Consider the following 10022-nt stretch of genomic DNA (forward strand, 5'->3'; position numbering starts at 1 on the left):
GCGCGAAGGAAAACACTAGCCACCGGGAGTGGTGGGTGTGTAGGGCAAGCACCAAGGCCCAGCAATAACCCTGGTGGCAAAGTAGCAACAACCATAACCAGTATGCGGACAGATGCCTGTCTCCGAGAGCTACTGCAGTTACGTTGTTGGTGTGTTACCAGAGCCCTGCTCAGCTCGGCTTTATGGTGGTGCGGGGACTGAACCTGGGACTTGGGGGCCTCGGGCATGAGAGTCTCTGCAGAGCCAGGATGCCGCCTGCCCCGGCCAACAGGGGTCGGTTCCTCGCTGTGGACGCTCACGCTGGTGAGGGCACTTTGCGGAATGAAGCACGGCGAAGGGCCCGGCTGCTGCCCAGACCTCCCTCAGAGGGCAGCTGGCCCGGGCTGAGCCGCCACCTCTCTCCTGCGCAAGTGCCCAGTCCGGCCTCGCAGGTCCGGCCTCCGGAAAGATGAGAGGCCTCAGGCCCCTGGCGGCTGGCGCCTGAATTCCACGCCTCAAGGTGATGTTTCTGACCGTCCTTCCGTCCTCCCTCACAAGTGACCCGTCTCCCCGCACGGCCCCTTCCGGCCTGTCGCCTCAGTTTTCAACCGTGGTTGTTCCAGCCTCGCCGGCTGACGCAAGAGCCTCACCGTCTGAGGCAAGACTGTCCCCCGTGCCATCGCTGCCCGCTGGGGACCGTCCGCCCAGCCCCAGGGCCCCGGAGTCTGGCTCTGAAAGGAGCCGTGGGCTTTGCCTGTGAGGCACAGAGCTCGCTCTTGAGCAAGGCGGGAGGAGAGGAACCCAAAGTCAAGCCCAGCCTCCACAGGCTTCTCTCCTCATTCAGCTCAGCAGCTCAGCCCTAGAGACAAAAGCCACAGCAACCCCTGTCCCTGGAGTACTTGGTCCTGGCGCTTCCGCCATGCGGCTGAGCTGAGCTTTCAGAAGAGGCCGCCTCAGAAGCTGGCACTCTGCCAAACCCGAGAGCTTCCTCCTCAGGGCCAGGGAGCCCTCGCAGGGGGCCGGGCGGCGGGCACACGGTACTGGACGCAGGGACCCCAGTTCGAGCCCGCGGCTCCCCACCTGCAGGGGACGCCTCACAAGTGGCGAAGCGGGTCTGCAGGTGTCTCTGTCTCTCCTCCCTCTCTCTCCCCGCCCATCTCAGTTTCTCTTTGTCCTGTCCAGTTAAACAAGAATCGGCCACCAGGAGCAATGGACTCGTGCTTCTGGCACCGAGTCCCAGTGACAACCCTGGAGGGAAGACGGGAGAAAAGGAGCCCTTGCCGGCCGGCCGGCCGCCTCCAGCGTTGTTTTGTGGTGGCAGGGAAGCAGTTAAAGCTCAGCTGGAAACAGGAGCCTCCCGCGCCCTCACTTGCCCCAGGCACCACGCATAAAGGTTTTTAAAGGCACACATGAAGCGCGGCTCCCTTTCCGCCGCAGCCTGCTTGCTGGTTCCTCTCTGCAGGCAAGATCCTGTTGGCCAACATGCGCTAAGGCAGGAAAGGCGGAGAAGACCAGTAACTGTGTTGGGCTGCCAAGGACGCCGCTGAGCTGTTCCGCGCCATGTCGGCCTGGGCTCCTTACAGCTGTGCCCGCCTCCCAGAGGGCTGGCTGGAGGAATGAGTCGGGGAATGGGTACAGGGTGCTTCACTCAGTCCTCTCCAGAGGTAAAGGCAGGCTACTGGCAGCTCTGGCTCCTGTCAGCACCGCTGTGGGGCCTCACGTGGAAACTCCACTCAGCACAGACAACAAGAGAGAGAAAAGGCAGAATGAACAGTGAAGGCGGGAAAGGAGAGAGAAGATGGTTCTCACCTCCGTCAGGAATGTCATAACAAGCCCTCTGTGGCTTCTCCAGGACCTTGTCCTCACTGGAGAGCAGCCATGGCGGGGACTCCCCACTCTCTGGGCCAGCCTGCTCTGCCCCTCGAGGAAGACGGGTCCTGACATGAGAGCAGCCTGGAATGTTCCAGCTGTGACCATGGACTGTGAGTCAGACTGACAGGGACTCAGAGGACACACAGGCTCCTGTGCTAATAGGAATAGATATGGGCCTGGGTCAGACAGATGGGGTTTATAGCTAATGGTATTAATAAATTTTCGTCAAGTTTGGAAGCTTCTCTCTGGCCTAATCCAGCTTTCTAGTTCTATTCTCAGCTCTGACACCATCTTCCCAGACAACACTTTCAATCCATCCACATGGGAGCTGTCAGGCTCAGGCAAAAATTACTTAAGTCTGGGACCCCTTGGAATACACCTAAAATAGACTTCCTAGCTTCTTCCCACATGAAGACCCCTAGTTTCATCTGCTCTTTTCCTATCTTTGGGTTCCTATTTATTTTTTTAAAAAATTCCTGCCTTATCAGACTGGGAGTATGGACCGACCAGTCAACGTCTATGTTCAGCAGGGAAGCAATGACAGAAGCCAGACCTTCTACCTTCTGCATCCCACAATGACCCTGGGTCCATGCTCCCAGAGGGATAGAGAATGGGAAGGCTATCAGGGGAGGGGGTGGGATATGGAGATTGGGTGGTGGGAATTGTGTGGAGTTGTACCCCTCCTACCCTATGGTTTTGTTAATTTATCCTTTCTTAAATAAAGAATAAATTTTTAAAAATTCCTGCCTTATATCTTACTGCCTTTCAGCCTCCAAGTTGCAGATGCCACCATGACACCACCCTGACTTCCCTGGGCAGACGCCCTTACCCATGTGTCCTGGAGCCTCCCCTCCCCAGAGCCCTGCCCCACCAGGGACAGACAGACACAGGCTGGGGGTGTGGGTCCACCTGCCAACACCCATGTCCAGCGGAGAAGCAACGACAGAAGCCAGAACTCCCACCTTCTGCTCCCCATAAAGAATTTGGGTCCATCCTTCCAGAGGGATAAAGAACAGGGAAGCTTCCAGTGGAGGGGAGGGGACAGGGAATGCTGGTGGTGGAAACCATATGGAATTATTCCCTTGTAATCTTACAATCTTTTTAATCATTATTAAATCACTAATAAAAAAATTTAAATAACCCTTACTCCAGGTATCTATGAATCTAACATCTACCATGGTAGCTTAATGCTGTCTGTTATCTGACTTCCTGATAAATGGTACCATTCCACACACATGCTTTGTTGTCAGGTCAGTGTGACCTACCCATGTTTGGACCTGTGGAAGGTCCACATTTCTTACTGTTATGACTTACTCCACTCTGTGCTCTACAGTCTATCCACTCTACTACTGATGCACATTTGTATTAACAATTCTGGACATTGTGAATAAAGTTCTTCGTCAGAAAAAAAAAAATCTACTCTCCTCAAGAAAAGCCCAGGGAAGTGGACCTGTCTTCTGCAAGATGGCCCCTTTCTGGCCCTGCCTTCAGCTGTCTGGAAATCCTGAAGGCTCTGGAGTCGCAACTCAGCCTAAAACAGAGTGTTTCTGAGAGGAACAGCTGCCCTGTGTGATTCCAGCTCTCCCAGACCAGGACTTGTTGACCTGAGACACAAATGCCAGACTCACACCACCATCAAGGCTGGCCGGATCTGTCAGTCGCAGCAGTCCGGCTCCACCAAACTCAGAGAGAATTCCTCACTGGCCCTGGGGACAGTGACAGTGACAGCTGGTGATGGACAAGGGCCCTCCATAAACATCAGGATGTCGTGGTGTTTGTGCCACTGTCTTCCTGTAACCATCTGCATCAGAACCTTATGGAATGATTATTAAGAGGACAGATTTCTCCCACACCTATGGGCATCTAATATTTGAGAAGGGGGCCTAAAGTATGAAATGAAAAAAAGAGAGTCTCTTCAACAAATGGTGTTGATAAAAATGGCTTAAAACATACAGAAGACTAAAAATGAACCACCATGTCTGACCACACTCAAAAGTCAACTCCAGATGGATCAAAGCTATGTGGGTGTTGATGAGAAGCCGTCCAATATCTAGAGGGAAGCACTGACAGGCTCCTTTCCATCTAAGGCTTTTTTTTTTTTTTTTTACCTGAGCACTGCTCTGGCTTCTGGTGGTGCTGGGGATTGAACCTGGGACGTCAGAGCCTCCGGCTTGAAAGTGTTTTGGCTGTCTCCCCGCCTCTCAGTCTGCGTTTAAAGGTGTGTTTAATGACTAAGATCTGCACCACCCTTCACTGCTGGCTGACCTGATTGTTGTCATATGAACTCGCCCCAAATGATCAGATCACAGCTCCCCCCAATAACCTTGATCCACACTCCCAGTGGGGAAGCAGTGACAGGAGGGAGAGGATAGGGGGACTCCAGCAGGAACTGCAGAGGGAGGGGGAAGGAGGGACATTGGGATGGGGTGATGGGGCCATGAGTGGCTAGGAGGGGAAGAGAGGACTGGGCCTGGAAGAAAGGGGGCAGCTAATGTAGCTGCAGACAGACAGCTGTGGAGACGACAGCCCAAGTCTGCAGCCTTAGGAGAACTGCGGTGGCCTGCGGCGGAGGGCTGGGATTCAGAGCTCTGGAGGTGGGAACAGTGTGGAGCTCTACCCCTGCGGACATGTGATCTTGTAAGTCAATGTTGAATCGCTAATCAGATTAAAGCATCGGCAGTAGTGATGTGCAGTTGGCCATAAAGTGACCCTTGGCCTACAGCGTCACTGCTCGGGACCCAGGCCGCACACCTGCAAGCACAGACCCACCCACCTGGGCATCTTGGGACCACCCTGTGTCACCCTGCAGGTTCCCTTGTGGCTCCAAAACCGAGGTCCTGGAAACGGGAAAGCTCACCTCATTGTCGGATTCCCTCAGGGAATACGGAGGACATTTGCCGGGTGTCAAAGCTGCGTGCGTGCTGTGACCACAAAAGCACCTAAGGCTTGCGGCAGAATACAGGGGCTCCCGTCCCGCTGAGGACGATGGTCATTAAACCTGGCTTGTTGGAGATACGTAATTCCCATGTATTAATGGCAAACCAAGACACAGTTACTTCCTCCAAATAACTTCTTTTTAATTTTTATTTTATTTATTATTGGGTATAGACAGAGAAATTGAGAGGAGGGGAATGGAAGGGGAAAAGACAGAGAGACACCTGTAGCCCTGCTTCATCACCCATGAAGCTTTCCCCTTGCAGGTGGGGACTGGGTGCTCGAACCCGGCTTCTTGTGCATGATGACATGTGAGCTTAACCAGGTGCACCAGTGTCCAGCCCCCTCTCCCAAATAATTTTAAAAAGAATAAGGTCTTAAAAAACAGATCAGAGGGTTAGGTGCATGTGGCACGAAGCACAAGGACCAGCGTAAGGATCCCCGTTTGAGACCCCGGCTCCCCACCTGCAGGGGAGTCGCTTCACAGGCGGTGAAGCAGGTCTGCAGGTGTCTGTCTTTCTCTCCCCCTCTCTGTCTTCCCCTCCTCTCTCCATTTCTCTCTGTCCTATCTAACAATGACAACATCAATAACAACAACAATAATAACTACAACAACAATAAAAAACAAGGGCAACAAAAGGGAAGACAAATAAATAAATCAAAAATATTTTTTAAAAAAACAGATCAGAGGACATTCTTCAAGTACAATGTGACACACATGCAAACTCTGACTCACAGATGGAGTTTTCCAAGATGATCTTTATCTCCATGTATGTGGTCAATGTTGAAAAAAAAATTAAACATTTTCCAGATGAAATCAGCTCTCCTGAGTCTCTAAACTTGAGTGCACAAATTATGTGAATAAAAGTGCCTGCTGTGGGTCAAGTTCTACGAGACACATCACATCTTAAACACCTTACTGACCATATTCAAATCTGCCTTATTCTATGAGACACGTCACATCTTAAACAGCTTACTGACCGTATTCAAATCTGCCTTATTCTACGAGACACATCACATCTTAACCACCTTACTGACCATATTCAAATCTGCCTTATTCTTTTTTTATATTTATTTTATTTATTTATTTATTCATTCCCTTTTGTTGCCCTTGTTGTTTTGTTGTTGTAGTTATTATTGTTGTTGTCGTTGTTGGATAGGACAGAGAGAAATGGAGAGAGGAGGGGAAGACAGAGAGGAGGAGAGAAAGACAGACACCTGCAGACCTGCTTCACCGCCTGTGAAGCGACTCCCCTGCAGGTGGGGAGCCGGGGTTCGAACCGGGATCCTTATGCCGGTCCTTGTGCTTTGCGCCACCTGCGCTTAACCCACTGCGCTACAGCCCGACTCCCTAAATCTGCCTTATTCTATGAGACACATCACATCTTAAACAGCTTACTGACCGTATTCAAATCTGCCTTATTCTACGAGACACATCACATCTTAACCACCTTACTGACCGTATTCAAATCTGCCTTATTCAAACCCGCCTGCAGAAGAAAAGGATGACTCAGACATGATGCCTTTGACCCCAATGACCCTGCCATCTGCTTTCAACTAGGAAAAAAAAAAAAAAAATATATATATATATATATCTGGATTCAGTGATGAAATAAGAAATCGAACTCGTATAAACGCCAGTCTTCCTCTCAGACGCTGGGTTATCTCTTGCTGAAGTTACAAGGAAAATAACTTTGTTAATTGACACGATGGGGCGCGGACATGTGCCACTCAGCAATGCTGACGCCTCCCTGCACCTCCAGACAATCACACTCGCTTGGTTATTGGGGCTGGGAATTCTTTTTTTGGTTCCTTTTCGCTCTTTGCACCAAATGTTTCACGAATGGTTCTCACCATGCAGTATCTTATTGAAACGGGGAGTCAGGAAGATTCAGATACTCAGTACCTAGACAGGGAAATCCAAACCTGGATAGACAAGAGGAGTACCAGTATCATAGCTGATAAAGGCTGGTTCTGGGGGGCCAGGCGGCGGCACCCTCAATTAAGCGCATACACTATTGTGTGCAAGGACCCAGGTTCAAGCCTCCAGTCCCCACCTGCAGGGGAAGGCTTGTGAATGGTGAAGTAGGGCTGCCGGTGTCTCTCTGTCTCTCTCCCTGTCTCCCCCTTCCTCTCCATTTCTCTCTGTCGCTATCCAATAATAAATTATATATATACATATATATATGTCTCTATCCAATAATAAATTATATATACATATATATCTGTCTCTATCCAATAATAAATTATGTATATACATATATATATTTCTCTCTGCCTCTATCCAATAATAAATTATATATGTACATATATACATTTCTGTCGCTATCCAATAAAAAATTATATATATACATTATATATTTATCTCTGTCGCTATCCAATTATAAATTATATATGTACATATATATTTATCTCTATCACTATCCAATAATAAATTATATATACTATATATATTTCTCTCTGTCTCTATCCAATAATAAATTATATATATACATATATATTTCTCTCTGTCGCTATCTAATAATAAAATATATATACATATATATATATTTCTCTCTATCGTTATCCAATAATAAAGTATATATATACATATATATATTTCTCTCTGTCTCTATCCAATAATAAATTATATATATACATATATATTTCTCTCTGTCGCTATCTAATAATAAAATATATATACATATATATATTTCTCTCTATCGCTATCCAATAATAAAGTATATATATACATATATATATTTCTCTCTGTCTCTATCCAATAATAAATTATATATACATATATATAGTTCTCTCTGTCTCTATCCAATAATAAATTATATATATATATATATTTCTGTCTCTATCCAATAATAAATCATATCTATATATATGGCTGGTTCTGATTCTGTAAGGCCCATCCAGCTGAGACTCTGCACTGAGTTACAGGAAAACCCCGCTAGAGGTGAATGCACAGCTCACGTCTGCCTGGTGTCTCAGCCGCCCCGAACTGCGGACCAGCCACCCCAGCCCCACCCCCTCTGTTCTGTGGCCCTACTAGCAGAACTAGAATCAGGGTCCTGAATAGCCTGAGACTTCTCTCTCCTCGCGTGTGTTCACTTTCCGACAAAAAGGGAAAGTAAGGCTGACGTGAAGATGTGAGCTTCCTCCCCCCAGCCACCCTCAAGCTTCGTATACTTGCCCACCCCACCCAGCATCCTCCAAAGGGCCACTCAGTAGCCATGACGGCAGAGCACCCAGGACTTGACTCCCCATCCAGCAGCCCGGAGGCCATGGTATAAAGGGGGAGTCAAGGACCTCAGTTCTGTTCACAGTCTCCTCACCTCTCCAGCAAGACTCCTCCACCCCCAGCACGTGCCTCCTGCTTGAGGGCGGCTTCCTCACCAGCGACAGAATCTGCAGTGAAAGGAGAACTCATGGAAAACACAGAGCAGGCTTGGGCTGCAGTTGGTGCATTGCCTGACCGCTTGTCATCTGCCAGCTACCTGGCTGCAGGTGTTGTTGTCACCCCCTGACCCCTGACCGCTTGTCATCTGCCGGCTACCTGGCTGCAGGTGTTGCTGTCACCCCCCCTGACCCCTGACCGCTTGTCATCTGCCGGCTACCTGGCTGCAGGTGTTGCTGTCACCCCCTGACCCCTGACCGCTTGTCATCTGCCAGCTACCTGGCTGCAGGTGTTGCTGTCACCCCCCCGACTCCTGACCGCTTGTCATCTGCCAGCTACCTGGCTGCAGGTGTTGCTGTCACCCCCCCTGACCCCTGACCGCTTGTCATCTGCCGGCTACCTGGCTGCAGGTGTTGCTGTCACCCCCCTGACCGCTTGTCATCTGCCGGCTACCTGGCTGCAGGTGTTGCTGTCACCCCCCTGACCCCTGACCGCTTGTCATCTGCCGGCTACCTGGCTGCAGGTGTTGCTGTCACCCCCCTGACCCCTGACCGCTTGTCATCCCCCAGCTACCTGGCTGCAGGTGTTGCTGTCATCCGTCCACCCCGCTGGCTCCACGCCCTTCTCCTCAGGCACAGGCAGCCCCTGGGTTCTGCTTTTACCTCCTGGAGGGAGAGAACCAACTCTCCAAGACATTGGCCAAGGACCTGCACATGAATCCAGATTCTAGCCCAGCTCCCCACCTGCAGGGGGGATGCTTCACAGACAGCAAAGCAGGTCAGCAGGTGTCTGTCTGTCTCTCTCCCTCTCTATCTCCCTCTCCTCTCTCAATTTCTCTGTCCTGTCTAATAAAAAATGGAAAAAAAAAGGCCTCCAGGAGCAATGGATTCATAGTGCAGGCACCAAGCCCCAGTGATACCCCTGGGTACAAAAAAAGAATAAAGAAAGAAAATGAAAAGAAAGAATGAAAGAAAGGAAGGAAGGAAGGAAGGAAGGAAGGAAGAAAGGAAGGAAGAAAGAAAAGAAAATGGAAACGTGTGCACCAGAGAAGAATTTGGGCCTTTTGGGTAGAGACAAGCTGGCCACACGTGGAAGGTGACACTCTATTTCTTTGTATTTTGTTTATCTATTTTCCCTTTTGTTGCCCTTGTTGTTTTATTGTTGTTGTTGTTGATGTCGTCGTTGTTGGATAGGACAGAGAGAAATGGAGAGAGGAGGGGAAGACAGAGAGGGGGAGAGAAAGACAGACACCTGCAGACCTGCTTCACCGCCTGGGAAGCGACTCCCCTGCAGGTGGGGAGCCGGGGGCTCGAACCGGGATCCTTAGTCCTTGCGCTACCACCCGACTCCCTGACACTCTTTATTTCTTACCTTTTATTTCGTTCTACATTTCATCTCTGCTTTTGGTTGTTTTTTTTTAAAGTATTTATTTTTATTTTATTGGTTAGAAGCAGAGAGAAATCAAGAGGGGAAAGGGAGAGAGAAAGAGAAATACCTGCAGCCCTGCTTCACAGCTTATGAAACGTGCCCCTTGCAGGTGGGGAGTGGGGGCTCGAACCCGGACCCTTACTCAGGTCCTTGTGCTTAGTGCTGTGTGCTAAACCCAGAGTGCCACCCGGGGTGGTTTCTCTTAGAAGAGTTATGATGACTGAGCGGGAGAGACTACCTCTCTGAGACCCGTCTCCCCGTCCCTGCAGCCGTCTCCAATGTGGGAACCAGGAACCAGCAGCTACAGTGACGACCACGTCAGCTCCCTGCATGCCAGGCCTGACAGCCGGCGCTGACAGAATGACAGACGGAGCCTATCTCGGGCTGAGAGAAGCTAGTTCTCCTCAAGTCACAAGGCGGGCTG

Source organism: Erinaceus europaeus, chromosome 5 (assembly GCF_950295315.1).
Source record: "Erinaceus europaeus chromosome 5, mEriEur2.1, whole genome shotgun sequence".
NCBI lineage: Eukaryota > Metazoa > Chordata > Mammalia > Eulipotyphla > Erinaceidae > Erinaceus > Erinaceus europaeus.